We start from the raw sequence: 17,259 nt of genomic DNA on the forward strand, positions 1-17,259 counted from the left end.
GAGCTTTTTTAATATATAATTTGGGAAAACCAGGAAGTTAAATAAAATTAAAATTTAATTTATGTATCAAACCTACCTTACAAACACTGGTGCTACTGTAATTTTACACATAATTGTTGATTCAAGAAAACTAGATTAGCAATATTCTTACAGTAACTTGAAACAAAGAACTCTTCAGTGAGTAGAGGAAACTTGAGGAATTATTATTCTTAATAAAAGAATTTTGCTATTACCATGGAGATTCTGTTATGCTAAAGACTAAAACTAGAGACTATTTAATTAATATATTTCATCCAAAATCCTTAACTGTATGGAAAATTTGAATTCAAAATTGGTTGCTAGTGTTATTTCCCTGGTCAATTTGTAAAGAAAAATCTAAAATAACATAAATGTGCAAATCCAATCTATAATAATTCCACAATGTTTACAATGGTGGAAGGGGAAATGAATTGTTCCTTATCTCAAAGGCTATCTGGGGTATTCAGATACTCTCAAAAAATTATTCCTGAAATCCTTACTAAAACAAAATTCCTGATGCAGCCAGATTACTTATAATTTAATTTAGTAGATGATTAGCTAAGTTAAGGAAACCAAAACCATCCCTCACTGGCCTGACTACATGAATTTTAACCTCATTAGATCCTCTCCGACCTCCATCTCAATTACAGTTTGGAATAAAGAACATTTAAGTGATAGACATGTTTGCTTCTCCATCAGTAAAATGAGAAAGTGAGGTAACTGTGCTTGATGTGGATATACATGACATCCAGAGAAGTGAAAAAGAGATCTGAAATGTGGAGTGTTTTAAAGTTACCATGTATATTTTGTTCAGTAACAATAATCTCTCCTGACCATACCATGTTCCCAAGGATATTATGAAGATACTAGACTATTCAATATGAACATCTAAACTTATATTTATGCACTTCAGGGGATGGCTGCCTTTGAAGTCCTGGTCATGTAAAACTCTCAATGACTGCAGAGTTCATAGTCTATCCCAGAGTCACCGTCACTCAAACCCTTTAACAAATCAAGTCCTACTGTAAGGGACCAGAATAATGCTGAGGTCTACCATTGAAAATGTGGGGGTCTAAATATAATATGCTTTATTTAAAGCTGTTCAAGTTACATTTAGCACTTATATTAGCCTTAAAGAGTTCAGCACTGCTCTTTGAAGTACTCTTTAGAATTTAAAAAAAATGGGAATCTCAAAACATTGTTCTCAATCCTTTTCCTGTAATATGCAACAGTTAAAAATTGTACCTTTCAGGTAAAACAAAAGCTTAGACCCAGAACTGAAGAAAACAATTGTCCTTTCTTATAGGCATTCATAAAAAAACCCAAACCAACCAACCAACCAAGACCACCACCACAACCCAAAACAACCCATCAACCTGTGTTAGTGGACATAGAAACATTTCCATTTTGACTCTTCCCTAGATACACGTTCCAGCCTATCTATTTCAAAAGCAGGAACTATGGCAACACAAAGCCTCTCTATACACTGAGAGGCACAAAGCCCAGACACACAAGGGCTACAGAAGAAGAGCATGCATCTTGATTCCCAAACGAAAGGGTTAGAACCATTGAGTGCCTAGATTTCCTTCTGGTTGACTACCCACATTTACTGTTTGGATAAAGGTCAGGATAAAAAAAAACAAAAACTTGTAACCACACTGTGAAAAAAGAAGAAAAAAATACTCTATTCTGAAAAAAATTGAGTTTACTGACTCAGAAGCTTCAACGAATAACCTATTTATTAGTTCACCATATGTCAAGTTGAGAGGCAAGTTCACGAAGCCACCAGAATACAGTCCCACAATCACTCCATGACTAAAAATAGTCACTTCCTGTGCTGTGAGTTCTATGCACTTATTGCAAACCTTTAAGTTATTTGAATATATTTTATATTTCACAAAAAGAAAAAGGATAGGGAAGAGGAATGGATTCTAAATCACAAGTCACCTTTTCAGCAGTCTCTGGAACGTATCAAATGCCTCGCTGTACTTGATAGGTATAGAGGCACTTGTAATTGAAGAAAGAGTAACAACAAGAGAAATAAACTTGATTGGATTTGAGCCCACTGTTCGGGGGATTGGTATTTGAGAGATCAAAATATTCAAAATTATTAGCATATTAATACTCCATGTGTGTTAGACATTTTAGGAAACCTATTAAATTTCTAAGGTACCTGGGAAAACCAATCAGCTGAACAGTGTTCCAATAATAACTTCCAATTTCTCTTCTCTTTGCTTTACAGATTTAAAGGATGTACTTTATCACTACCTCAATCTCTTCCCTGGTTCTAGCAAGAAAGTCCTAAAACTAAGTCATGAATTGCTATACAATGTTTCTAGATATTAAATATCAATAAAACATAACAGTAAAAAAAGAAAAACTTAGTGCAAAAAGCGTGAAAGTAGCATCAAAGACTTTCCATTACTTAAGAGTAAGAAAAGAAGGAACTTACTATTTTCTAGTGAAAAATAACTCAATTGAAAGAAATGCAAATCTTTAAACATGATTATGTACTGAATACACAAAAATAAGTGGAGAGCTATATGCTTAGAGAGTGAGCCTTACAGTAATAAACAGTAATCAAGAGGAAGAGTAAGTACACTCATAAACTCAAGTAATAAATATGGAAAAAATAACATCATAACAATAAAAAATTAGTAAATGTTGTCATTGGAAATTCAGCATTCCAGTCTCGATTCAGACTTGAACAACATTATTCAGCTTCAACATGATTTTTGGAAGTTGTTAATGAATCATCTCAGCTGAAACACCAAGCAAAACCACAGGTATTGGGGGGGGGTGGGGTGGCAGGGGGAACAAAACACGAAACCCCCACAAAACCACTTCATCTAGCCACTTTGCCCCTGCATAAATAGCATTTTTTCATTTTACATCAACTTTTCTCCTGTAATACTGCAGAGCCTACTACTGGGCTACCCATAACCCTTATTATGCTTGTGAACGTGAGATGTAAGTACGTTCTTAGTGCAGCACAATTCTGAATATTCAAGAAGTTTATAAAATAAATTTTATTACCCTAACACCTGACAATAGCAGTGGACACAGGTACAACGTCAACTTCAGAAGTAACTGCCAGTTCACCTCCGTTACAGTTTAAAGCCCAGCCGTAATCAAACAGTTCCTGTACGGGAAAGACAGCATTCATAGCTCCCAATGCCCAAGGCGCATTTCTCACAAGGTTTGGATGACCTACATTTCCTGCTTCAATTCTCAGTTCTATGTAATAAAATGTGACTGAATAGATAAAAGTAAAAGCATCTCTTCAGGATGTAAAATAATACTTTTCCCAGCCAAAAAAATAAAAATACAAATTATCAGAATAATTTTTTAAGTATATTGTAGGCTAGTCACATTTTAGATACCCACTCATTAGCTACGTACAGAGATAGATCTATTTCTATGACAGAACAGCTTTTGAGGCTTATTTTAAATCCTATCCCACTTCAGGAAATGCAGAGTTTCCCTACAGTGGAATACTTTTGTAAGTGCCACTTGTGATTTATATTTTTTTGGTGGATAAAAACAAAAACATTTTTACTGTTAACTAACAGCTCCACGTTCATTTTTGCAGATTCACAGCCTACAGTCCTGAGCCATTCTTGCTGTAATAACAATATACCTATAGGGCCAAACTATATGGAAAGCAATCACCAGGAAGCTCTCAGTGTTTGTAACTGCTGTTTTGCAGAAAGAGCTCATAGTAACGTAATCCTGTTGAGCACAGTTGAACAGAATTACCTTCTTTCCTTTGCAGAGGTTCCAGTGTAGCATGAGTCAGGCTTTTATAACAGCTCACTTAGAAGGTTCCCTAGCAGGTGCTACGCTGTGGATGAGCATAGTATCTGTAAGTCACTTAGCTCTTCCACCAAGGATAGTAATTGCTTCCATTATTTTTTTTTCAATGGCACCTCAGGAAGTGTGATCTGCTGAGATTCTGCATCTCCACAGTCTTTCAGAAAATTTCCATTGCCCCAGGAATCAGCACCCATGTTTTAATATCCCATCACAAATCACTGCCTTCCGGGTCCTCACGGAGCAGTTAACAGAACTAGAGTTTGGCAAGTTTCAGCATAAATTTCACCAACGTGTTCATTTTCACTTCAGTTAACCAGTTGCGTGTGTCACGTATGCATCTGTTAAAACACATGCAACTAAAATATGTTTCCAAGTCACTGCATACCATCAAAAAACAAAAAGTGTATCAAACTCATTTAAATCGTATACACACCCTCAAACATGCGTACCTACTACAGACAACCACATAACACTGAATAATTACTTTTGATTGGTACTACTGCGCGCCATTGGATAGCATCCAGTACATTAATGGCCTCATTCCAGCCAAAGGACGTAAGCAGCCCATTGAAAAAAAGCCAGCTCTTAATTTACAAGAAATTATCACAAGTTAATATGCAGTAAAAGGGAATGTTTGAGCTGAAGAGGACAAGGTAGAGGGAAGGGAAGACATCACAAATCCATTCAGTCACCAAGATAAATTTGAACTTATTATGTACACTTTTTTTAAAAGAAATTCTGTGCCAAAGCTATTTACAGAAGGGACAGTATCTTCAATAATCCTTGCAAGCCACTTAGAACAGGAACCACGGAATAGTTACACGATGGAAAAGGATTTAAAGGAACAACAGGTCTCTGATTTTACAGATTATTTTGGAGGGCACCTGAAGGACTAGTTCAAAAAGATAACTTCAGATGGACTATTTACTGTGACTACAGACAATTGTCACTGCCATTCCACTGCCAAGCAACAACAGAAATGGAATCTTTTGGGTGTAAGTATGCTAACCTTATATCTGAGACCCCTGTCTGGTATCCTAAAATTGATCATCTCCTCAAATTGCTACAACTGCTCAGGTCAGAGCTACCGGAAGAGCAGAGAACAATCAAAATAACAAATTTACATAATGGGATGGGAACAAAAAGCAGAAGCAAATATGCACAATGAATGTGTTTGCACAATGCCACAGCTTGTTTGGAGACATCTCCGTAGTGCCCAGTGCCCAGTACAGCTGCCTTACAATACTGTTATCACATAGCATATTCAAGTAGAAAAGTGGTGGAAAGCGTTGACCCCGGTACAGCCCCGCTAGGAGAGGCACTGAACCAGACCTCCTTCCAACCACCGCTGCCACACACCTCCTCTGGCTCAGCCGGCCCCTTCAACGCCCCACGCAGATGCACTCTGCAACTCCCTCTCTGCACCACACGACGCTTCACTATACCAGGAGTTACAGAAACCTTGATTTGAATGTCATCTCAAAAAGTTATGAGCTTGATACTAGGCCTTTAAAGTAAATTAAAAAATATTCATTGGCTTCAATGAGTGATCATTCCTTATTAGTATTTACTCAATTTCATGTGTAGCACGGTTTTGTGGATTAATCATTAAAATCACCCTACTACCCATATTAAAAGACAAACTGCTACAAATAGCAGTCCTGTGACACAAATAAAATAAGACATTAGCACAAAATGGCAAAGTTCAAATGCAACTAACATAATAAAACAAAGCCCTCCCTCCACAACCTTGCAAACCCGGCTCTGTTACAGCGTTAGACCCTTTAGGGTGCTGGGTTAACTGCAGGCAGCTCTCGGCAGAGCCGTTCCTCTGAGCTCTGTGCCAACTCCTTTCTTTCGAGCGCACGCAGGAGACCTGACAAGATGCCTGCTGTCTCGCGCAACGCACGCCCAGCCTCCTACCCTTCTGATTGCGCCCTGGGCGTGACGCAGGGACATCCCCGGGCTTTCACTGGGGAGATGCGCTCCCTTTAATGCATAGTATTTAAGAGCAAAAATAGGTGCAGGAAGAAAGGGCAAGTTGTAACATTTCCCAGCTAGGGCTAGAGCAATGGCAAATATAGAGACAGATTCTAACATCTTTATTCACTGAAACCCCACAGATTAATCATTCTGCCAAATTTAGGGGTTTGGATTATACTGGAGTGCTTTTATTTAGTTATTTATCTGATTTTTGCAGGACGGTTCCTTTGCATTTTTTGTTTAACCATCATTATTATTATTTTTATTGTAAAGGGCCAGAATAGTTAAAACCTGAAACTGGAAAAAATGAAAAATTCAGGGATGACAGCTGCGTAGAAAATGTGCAAGACAACTGACAGGCTTGGGGAAAGAGGTTCAGATTTCCAATTCGATGACTCGAGAGAGAGATGGAATCTCAGTGAAAGAAAAACCGAGGTAGTCTAACACTTTACCAAATGCTGAATATTTACTTTATGATTTTGTAAATCAATAGGATAGACTTGAAAGGTCAAGTAGGTGTAAGAAGGAAAAAAAGCCTATCTGGATGTGAGCTAGTTACCAGCTGAACAGCGAAGCAGAGGTGGCATGATTTGATTCCACTATCTCTGATCTCGAGAATTATTGTGTGCAACGAATCACCTTTACTAAACCTGCAAGGTACCATGTATCATGCCAGCCAGCCCACATTCCCACCTTACTGCTTGTCACAGAAGAATTACACAGCCGTGTTGCAGAGCAGCACAAACATCTTAGTCAGCACAACAAAGAAAGTTATAACTCTGAGCAGGTTAATGACAAAACTGCCTCACCTACCAAGGGGCAGCTCAACTTCAACAAATCTCATTAAAATCAGGACTCTTAGCCAAAATGAAGATGTTAGTCTATTCCAGTAATATAGGAAGACTGACAAAAGAACATGGGTTTTTGGGTTTTTTTTTCTAAAAATGCCATCGTGGTCCACTTTTAAAGCCAAGTTCCTTGTTTCCTGAGACCAAAATAAATATATACACTACAGAGCTGGCAGTGCTGTTGCTTACATTTTGAAGAGTCACGGAATCCCCCAAAAGTCTCTACCTGCCCTCAGGAATTTATGACCTCAAACTTATGTTTGATTGCTTTCTCAAGGACTCCTGCTCAACTTCAATGTTCTTTAAGTAAGACATCCCACATTCATATATAATTTCAAATCTAACTGGATAATTATTATTATTATTATTTTATGGGCAAGGCACAGGCTAAGGCTTGATGGATTTTGTTTCCATCTATGGTTCCATCACAGATTCCTTGTATGACCTTGAACAAATCACTTAATCTCTCAGGAAAACAGGTATTACTCTTGCCTACCTCAGAAAGATATTCTGAGGACAATATTAAAATATGTAAGACTGAATAGGTGTTATGAGAAATGAGGTTTATGAGAACCTAGCAAGAGTTTATAATTGTTAGTTGGCAGGAATCATCAAATTTAGTGTCCCACAAAACTGCAGTTCCCTCACAAGGTCCATTAACTTGCTAACAGTACTCTGATAATCGGTCAGCTAATGTTGGCATTTCAAGTACTGATATTTGAGTGAATGTTCATTGGAGTGAAAAGGCTAAGTCACTCTGGTGACTCACTCATGCAACTGCATCACCTGGCATAATATATTTAACCTGGGTATTTCAGCCGGACAATAGCTTCTTTCCTCTCTCAACTCTCTGAATTCCATAAGGGAGCAGTGTAGCAGCTTAAAACTGCAGCCAGTAAAAGGCACAGCTAGATACTAACACAGCAAGAGCCTGGAGACAAGCTTTCATGTCTTGCTCTGCTTAAATAGGACAGAGACAAGCATGACAAAGCACAAGAAAAGCACAGAGGAGAAACTTCGTGAGCTTAAGATTTTCTTTGTGTAACAATCTTCCGATATGTACAAACTGAAAATGCTTCACTACCGTGAGAAGACTACCAATAAAATGCCTTTCTGTAACTGCCAGCAAATTCAATTCAAACCGTGCCAGGCTTGTTGGAAAGGCTGTTGGCAAGTTGGTCACCAGAAGTACGAATGTGCTTTCTGAAGATGCCTAGAGTTGAACGTGGTAGCCATGAAGACTTGCAGAAAATACTTTTATTCAGATACATGTACCAAAATCATAATTTTAAGGATAGCATCCCTCAGAATGTTAAGAAAAGATGACAAATTCAGTCCTAATTCAGCTTAAAAAAAAAAAAGAGATAAACATGCAATTAGATATAAATACAAAACTCCAGAATTAATCTGTGACAAACCACTATAGACTGAGACTAACTGCTGCCCAGATTAGACTGTCCCAAGGTATTTTGAAGTTCAGAAATTAATCAATGCACACAAATATATATATAGAAATAATCTTCCTAAATTTGAAAGAATGGTTAGACACAGAGCAGAGATTACTTGTACACACAATTTTGAACTTTTTAGTAAGCAAGTTGCGCATCCACTTTATGGGCATATCCAATTTACGGGGGCAGAGCATTGCTAGCAGTGTATCTATCTCAAACTGCTGAATGCTGGGATAGTCTGGCTGGTTGGGGCATTTAGGGAAATTTAAAAAGTGATTTAATGTTCATTCTGAAGAAAATATCCTTATCCCTTTTACCCGTACAACATTTTTCCTTCATTGGGAAATGAAGTTTTCATTTCAGTATGCTGTTTCAGAGAGCAGACCACGAAGACAGTACACTGTTTTACATAAAGTTGAGGCCAAAGTGTGTTACCTAAAGCTTACAGGAGCCTCTGTGGTTGAAAGATGTTTATGCTTCATTCCTTACGACCACAACCTCCTCCTTCCCATGGTGCCTGCAAAGAAGGCCTTTCTAAACAGTTCTGTAAATCATGGGCAAAAATCTTTGTTCAAGGTGCATTATCATGTAAATAGGGTAAGTAACAATACCAACTTTGCGTCCAATTGTGTAAGAATATATTCATATTATTTCTGCTATGCATTGATCTTAGTACTCAGTTCTGTCCTTCTCCCCACCGCATCCCCTAGAAGAGGTGGCAGAGGGAAGCCTCTTTACAGGCACACTGAGTCTTAATGAAGACTTGGTGGAAAAATATGGAACTAGGTATTGCCAAAAGAACTATTCTTTCCACATCACACATCATCTCCCTAAACTTTAGGTGAATCTCGGAATAAGATTTTGCTTTAAGGTTAAGGTTAGCACAGCTATGGCAGTTGCACTGAATTTTTTTTACACCTGGTGTGTAACAGCAAAGCTATACTAGCAAAACTTTGACTACCAGAATGGAGCCTGCTTAAGAAGGCTCTAATAAAGGAAGAGAAATAATTTTCTCAATGATGTAGCCCACTTCTTATCACTAGCCTAAATAAGAGTCCTATCTGCTGTTTGTCTGTTACTCCCCAGCACCCTGGGGAGTCTGTCCCAGGGGTATGCTATGCTACACTACAAACACATACTGTTTATTAATATTTAGTAGTAGAAATCTGGAAACATCAAATCATAAAGATCTTCACTAACACTTCCCAAATGTTTTAAGGGATTAAGGATAGGAAATGAGTAGATGTTTCCTTTGAGATATGCAGGTCTTCACCTGTAAACAGCCAAGTAACTGGTTTCCTTTCACTGTCTTGACTAGAGAGTCCACTTTTAAATATTAGATTGATTGTTGGGAGTTAATTGAAATGCCTAAATACCTTTTATCTCCCTTCTACTACCAAAGTTCTCTTTTTCTTGGGTTGTAATAACATCCAGCACACCTAGAAACTGCTCTCCACCAGCAATATAACCCCCTTTCCCAGCTCCCCCCCTTCATTAACTTCAAAAATTCATTCATATATAGCTCACTAAATGTAAGGCAGGTGAAATATAAAATTATTCTTGTGCAGGAAATTGTTACAACCACACTCTTGCAAGGAGTTTAACACAAGTTCTTTTACTTGAGAAAGATGGGAAGTCAGCTTCCCACAGTTTCCTGAAAAGCACAGAAATATTAAACCGCCATTGTCGAACAGACAGAATGAAGTGCAACTGATCCCAAAGGCAAAATAATATCAGGCTAAGTCTCAGAAGCACAGTAAAGTACTATAGTTTTTTTGCATCCCTTTCTGTCTCTTGTCTGAAACAACCAGAAGGCAATAAAGTCTTTAGTCAATACAGAAATGCAAGCTCCTCAGTGAAGCAATAGAAACATCTCTGCTACAGATTGGACACTTGTCATTTACGTGTCAGTATATTCCCTCACCTGGTTCCCCTTTGCATTTCTTAAGATGAATTTCACATAACTGAAACAGAATTTATTTCCTTCCCCAGTTTCCTCAAAATATTACCTTATGCCACCCTACAGTATTTGGTTGCAGAACTGCAGTACTGAGCTACTGAGCAACCACCTCAAATCGATTGTTATTGTCCAAGCTGATTATAATAGGGAAACACATAAAGGTGCATTTTAAAATATGTTTCTGCTTAAGACTACTAGTAATACAAAGATCCTCATAATATACTTAACATAAATATGTACAAATATAGTATGCGTGTATGTGCACAGGATGGGTTTCCTCCAGAAAGGATAAGTTTCACGTGCTGAGGTAATTTGCATCCTTCAAAACTATTCTCTTGGAAATCAACATTTATACAACGCTGTGCACAAAACATGCCTTTCCCCCCCCCCACATATATTGCCATAATCAGACCACATTATTAAAGCTATTGAATATTCATAACACATCATTCAGAGCTACTGAAGTTACAAATTAATTGAACAGAAAAGCTGTTCAGAAAAACAAACAAAAAGCCAGGAAGACATCGATAACCACAAGAGCCTATTTACCAAGAAAAAGCACCAGGTATTACAAGCACAGTTAATCCTAAAGAGTTGTCAGAACTGCCAACTTTACGGTCTCTCACCACTATTTATTGAACATATACCACATAAACTATAGGTTTCTCACACTTCATACCTTATTTTTGCATTCCTACTCATTTACGGATAGACAAGGAGCCTCACAATAGCCTGAATATCTGTTATGCTTAATATCAGACAGCTTAATATACAAAAGATCTCTCCAAGGTGTCAAAAAAGTTTGATTAGTTTTCTTTTTAACACTTCTTGCCGACATTCAAGACACAGACAAGTACTTTTAGATGACTAAGTGAAACATTAGCTACCTTATCTCAACATGACCACTACCAGCCACAGACTTATCTAATGGTAAAACGCGTGTAGGAATTCTGCCAGCAGCTGTACGGCGCTCAGCTACCCAAACCTACTGCCTTGTTATATGTGCAAGTAAGAGAAACTATTCAGTCACAAGCATGTTACTCTTCAAACACAGAGAAGTAGTACTGTAACGGATCTGTAGCGACATGGCAGAGAACATAAATAGCATTTGTACAGAGGGTTAGTCAGCACAGATGGATTGTTCAAAGGATGTTAAGAAAAAAATGGAAATATGCGAGTAATAACAAAGTTTATCTAAATTTAATTTACATCAATCTGGGGACAGGGAAAAATATAAATTTTAGCAGATTTCATGATCAGTCAGCAAAACAAAGAGCCATTTTAAAAAATGTGCCTGGCCCTATACCCAACACACTGCAGCAATCGTAGTTTTTCACAGAAGCAGCCAGCCTTTCTTGAAAGCAAAGTGCCTGAACATAGCTGCATAATGTAACAGCACCGTTCCTGCATGAATGTCTGTGTTTACACCACCATTCTGAGCAGACAGCGTGGAGACATCAGAAACAGTCTAGCCAAATAAATAAGATATCGATATGCAAGAAATATGACTAATCAGATAAGACAAATAGGGACCAAGTAGGGAGGTTTTTTCCCCTGTAGCACTGAACAAATGTGCATAAGCAATCCAGAGAGTGAAATCCCCCTGCTCAGATTTTTATAAGCTTTTCCTATTCCCAAGTAATAGGAAGTCTCCTTATGGATAATTTGCACATGAAAAAAAAAAAATCACTTTCCAAAATACATTAGTAGTTGAAGACTCTCTCACATTTGGAGCATTTCATTTTCATTATGCAGAGTCAGCTAAAATGTTCAGTCTAAATCAATTTGTTAATCTATGTTCAACTGTTTGGATGTACAGGAACAGGACAGACTAAAGGACAATGGGGCAGAAATATCTTTAAAAAGCATTCCTTTGAGATTTAAAAATCAAAATGCATTCACTTTAGCAGAAAGCCAAGTTATAATATTCAACAGCTGGTTTTAGAGTTAAGCGTCATCTACTTTCTGTTATTATTAAGTAGATATGAAGACGATTACTTGAGCTACATCTATGACTGAAGCTCCTCACGTATTTACCATAAAGAGTTAAACCCAGTCAGAAGTAAATGTTGAACTGCCCTCCCAAATACAGAAGAGAATTTAGGGTCACATTAGTTTATCTGTTGCCTCCAAAACAGATTCAGTTATCGTAATTATTCTGTATAGTAAAAGTTAATAGCATTAATGCATACCAAATTATTTTAGACATTTTTTCACTCTTTATATGTTGCTTTACATTACAATGACATTCTCTGAATCATTAAAATGAACTATTAGCTGTACTTGAGTGTCATAGAAGACAAGCAAATACTACCCAGAGGGGCCCTAAGGCATGTTCTGTACCCTACATTTTTTAATTTACTCTTTCCTTCATTTTTAGCAATGATCATGCACTCTACAGCCATCATTTCCCATAGCACCTGCCTGCCTTACTTTACCCTCCCATTCAGAAATGAAAAGTGTTCACTATGCCCTATATCCAATATAACGGCAAGGTTCACAAGCAGCAAAGCAGCAACAATTTCAATATGTGAACTGCAAAATATCCACTAGGAAAGGATATTTCCTGGGTTACTGCTTCTTTCCTTTTATTTCTGCATTACAGTCTTCTCACAAACTTTGATTATATTCGCAACATCTTGCTAGATAAAAATATCATTTTGATGGGCCAGTGGCATTTTGCTGCAGTAAGGACATGTGGTGGGTTGACCCTGGCTGAGGGCCAGGTGCCCACCAGAGCCACTCTATCACTGCCCCTCGTTCACCAGGCAGGGGAGAAAAGGTATAACGAAAAGCTTGTGGGTCAAGATAAGGACAGGGAGAGATCACCCACTAATTATCATCACGAGCAAAACAGACCGTACTTAGAGAGGGAATTCATCTAATTTATTACTAAGCAAAACAGAGTAAAGCAATGAGAAATAAAACCAAATCTTAAAACACCTCTCCCCATCCCTCCCATCTTCCCAGGCTCAACTTCACTCCCGGCTTCAACCTCCGCCCCCCCCAGCGGCACAGGGGGACGGGGAGTGGGGGTTACGGTCAGTTCATCACACGTTGTTTCTGCTGCTTCTTCATCCTCAGGGGGAAGGACTCCTCTCATCGTTCCCCTGCTCCAGCGTGGGGTCCCTCTCACAGGAGACAGTCCTTCACGACCTTCTCCAACTGAGTCCTTCCCACGGGCTACAGTCCTTCACGAACTGCTCCAGCGTGGGTCTCTTCCATGGGGTGCAGACCTTCAGGAGCCAACTGCTCCAGCATGGGGTCCCCCACGGGGTCACAAGTCCTGCCAGCAAACCTGCTCTGGCGTGGGCTCCTCTCTCCACGGATCCACAGGTCCTGCAAGGAGCTTGCTCCAGCATGGGCTTCCCACGGGGTCACAGCCTCCTTCAGGTGTCTCCACCTGCTCCGGCATGGGGTCCTCCACGGGCTGCAGGTGGAATCGCTACACCCCCTCATCCTTCCTCCATGGGCTGCAGGGGGACAGCCTGCTTCACCATGGTCTTCACCACGGGCTGCAGAGGTGCTCCGGCCCCTGGAGCACCTCCTCCCCCTCCTTCTGCACTGACCTTGGTGTCTGCAGATGTTCTTACATCTTCTCACTCCTCTCTCTGGCTGCAAAAGCACTCTCTAACTGTTTTTTCTCTTTCTTAAATATGTTATCACAGAGGCACTGATTGGCTTGGCCTTGGCCAGCGGCGGGTCCGTCTTGGAGCCGGCTGGCATTGGCTCTATCAGACACAGGGGAAGCTTCTAGCAGCTTCTCACAGAAGCCACCCCTGTAGCCCCCTGCTACCAAAACCTTACCACACAAAACCAACACAGGACAGTTACACCAAGTGGGGGTTACCGAGTTCTCCTGTTTCTAACCCTACTAACTGCACCATCACTGCAGTTCCACTGCAGGACCACTACAAGATGAAAAAGCTAGGAATTAGGCACTGTGTTAAACGGTCATCCTTACCATGCTTCTCCAATAGAGGGAAACTGCTACTTTTTCCCATATAGTAGATGGTCCTTGAAGCAACCAAAATATTGTGGTGGGGTTTTATGCATACCATATATAGCTGCCTTCTGAATACCCAGACTTGTGCATACTATAAACACATAAAAATCAACAGAAGGTTGGGAAAGTCTATGAAAGCAGCTTAGCATCCAACTGAGACCTAAAGCAATTAAAGCCGTTCTTCTTTATTAACGGTGACAGGTGTAGCTGAAGCAAGACAATAGTCAAGTTAGCAAGCATATGATAAATACAAGACACTGAGCAACATTCTACAGTCCAGATTTTAAATGCCATGGGCAGGGGGGGAAATGCCTTTAAAAAAAAAAAAATCATGAGTAAGAAAATATTCATGTCATCAATAACTTTATTCACTGAACACAGAAAATCTCTGTGTAAAGAGAAATATACTAAAGCAAAGACAAAAAAATCCCAACTTGCTGCAGATTTGGTTTATTTTACTGCCTGTAAAATCTGGTTGGGTTTAAAGTCTATCTCAGTACAAAAAAAATTCAAAACTTGAAGCTTCAAATGATGTTATCAATTTATTAGAGACAATATCATATCTGTTTTGTAGATTTATTCTCTTCCTACCCAAACAACATGCTGGCAATGCACAGTACCTTTCTCTCGTCCACAGGTTTCTGAGGCAGTTGTGTTCGATTTTAACTTAAAGAGGTGAAGACTTAGCAGCACCAGTAACTAAGCCACTAGGTACGTTTGTACTGGGACTTTCCACACCACAACTCCTAGTCCTGTTGGTACGTTCTCTTTTTCATCAGCAAGGAGGGACTTCTGAGCAATATTAGTGACATCATCTGTTAAACAAAAGAAAATGGATTTAAACCAAATCAGATTTGATTAACAGCTTTGGTGGTAGCAATACAATGAAAAAAAATATTTACACAGAGTAACAAAATGAAGCAGAATAAGATATCACGCAAAATTACAAGTGTGTCACGTTCTTTCTATTAAGAACAAATATGCAGAGTCTAATTCATGGTCGTCTTTGCCGGATGGTCCTCAATGAAAGCAGGATGAAAGCTGCTAAGCTATTTGACTATTAGACCAGGTCAATCCAGACTCTTAACTCAGCATAGCTAACACTAAATTTGTATTCCATTTCAACACAAGCTACTTGGTTTTGGGCCACAGGCTTAAATTGTCATGGCAGCCACCTATAAATTGTCACATACAGACTGGCCATTGCTATGGATCTTTATAGATACCAAAAATATACCAACATAAGGAAGTTATGTGTCCTGTTGAAAAGAGGACAAGGCTGAATTTCAGGAAAACCTGAATTCTGTTCTTCTGTCTGTGTATAACTCGCCTGTACAGCAAAGGTAATGATATCAAGGCACAAAGCCTTGATATTGTTTCACTTCACATTTCTTGAGAATATTTCAACATATTTTGATCACAAGGGAAACAACAGAAGCATTCAAATTTTTGTTGATACGCACTACATGTTAGTTGGATTGATATTTTTCCATGCACAGAAAAATCCATTTACAGAAATAAAGTTATCTTGAAGGACATATCTTTATGGAAAATAGCACTCTGAAAGCTTAATGATTAGAAGAAAGTCAAGTTCCTTAATGAGTGTCATCTACCTCAGTTTTCGTAGAGTCTCTAAACACCTATGACAGCACCTTTATTTATGCTGCGGAGCATGGAAAAGAGTGAAGTCTCCTCAGTAATAAATCTTCTCATAGTATGCCGTTTGTGTTAAAGTGTAAGTCAGCGATTGAGTAAAAGTGATTCGGACAAGGCAAACAAATTCCAGCAGTGTGTAGCGCAGCCATGGCCATACCGGGGTCTCCGAAGCAGAGGGCTGGCAGACATGATGCGGAATTGATCAAACTCCCTGCCTTTTGGGCAGCAGAGCTGGGAGCCAGGCAGGACACCCTGTCTGAACAGCACTGAAACATGATGGATGTATCCATTACCACGTACACAGTTCAAGTCTTCGTGAAAAGCTGTAGTTCACATAAAATACATCAGGCTTGCTTCCAACGGTACCAGTTCCAAAAACGTAACTCCTAAATGATTTCCTTTTCTGGGAAGTATTGCACTTATTTCTTGTGGTTTGTTTAAGGTTACCGAGTCGAATCTGTTGTTAGTGGCTTAAAAACTAAATCGTCGGGCAATAATTTACCAGCTTATTTGTTCAGTAAAGACAGCCATCTAGGCAGTATTTAATGGAGAAAGAAAAAACAATCTGCATACTCATTTCCTTAAGGCCAAATTCACTGCTGTGAGAGAATACTTTTGAAGAGGATGAAAGTACAGTGAGGGCCAGATCATGGCAGGAGATCAAAGTGCTGAAACAGCTTAGTCAGCATCTTTAAGTAGCACAGAAGGTTGGAAAAGAGGAACTCTATTTATGTAGTAACAAACCTCCTCAGAGATGGAGGGAGACCAAGAGCCTCTGGGTTTTATGACGTCAGATACATCCAACTTCACTCTGTCATCATCCTTTTTGAGTTCCCTGTTCATAAATATTCCAAAATTGTTATTCTACATAAAACAACATTTTGTTGCTTTCTTCTGGCCTTCAGGAAGCAATCTGAATTCATTTGAAGAAAAGGGAAAGAGGTTTTCCCATGTTAACATGGAAATATAGAAATATCTAAGAGAGAGCAAGAATTTACTTGTCAAAGACAAGTAAAGACAGCAATCAGATGGCAAGAAAAGAGAACAATACCCACAAGACTAAAGAAAAAAGAAAAAACCCACAACTTCAAACTCACAAGTTATCCAGGTAAGTTGTCTACATTTAAAAATGTACTTAAGTTTTAGCAGGTCTATTCATTCTGCAACACCAATTCTTCTAAAGGAGAAGTTCTTAGATTCTAGAAAACTTATCATTAATTTCAACAGTTGTATTTAAATTCTCTAGTAAATTTGGAAATAAGTATCTTAATGTTTTTAGCCAGGAGGCTTCCCTATACAAAGAGAACAGTGTTCACAAAAGTTTTGAGAGAAAGGTGAAACACAGATCTAGAACCTGCAATTTCAAGTTGCAGTAATAATAGCATATATAATAAAAATAGTAATGTGACATCATCTACCTTCTAAAGAGGATGTTTCAGTGGCATAGCATACCAGGGAGATTAAAAAAAAGACGACTAACTGGCAATAAGTCTTGCAGAAACTATGGCAAATTGGAAACAT

General features: G+C 38.8%; 1 protein-coding gene across 15 annotated transcripts in view; it reads right to left on the bottom strand.

The window, feature by feature from the left end:
* Positions 1-17,259, bottom strand: part of JAKMIP1 (janus kinase and microtubule interacting protein 1) — a 163,086-nt gene that overhangs the window by 90,540 nt on the left and 55,287 nt on the right. For 10 of the 15 annotated variants that reach the window (XR_012835413.1, XR_012835411.1, XR_012835412.1 and 7 more), the window contains exon 1: positions 10,756-10,998. The exons of 1 other annotated variant lie outside the window; for it this stretch is intronic. The gene's annotated coding sequence lies outside the window, so the exon portion shown is untranslated. 4 more of the 15 variants (XR_012835404.1, XR_012835403.1, XR_012835407.1 and 1 more) reach the window with 3 other exon arrangements.

This window comes from Balearica regulorum, chromosome 4 (assembly GCF_011004875.1).
Source record: "Balearica regulorum gibbericeps isolate bBalReg1 chromosome 4, bBalReg1.pri, whole genome shotgun sequence".
NCBI lineage: Eukaryota > Metazoa > Chordata > Aves > Gruiformes > Gruidae > Balearica > Balearica regulorum.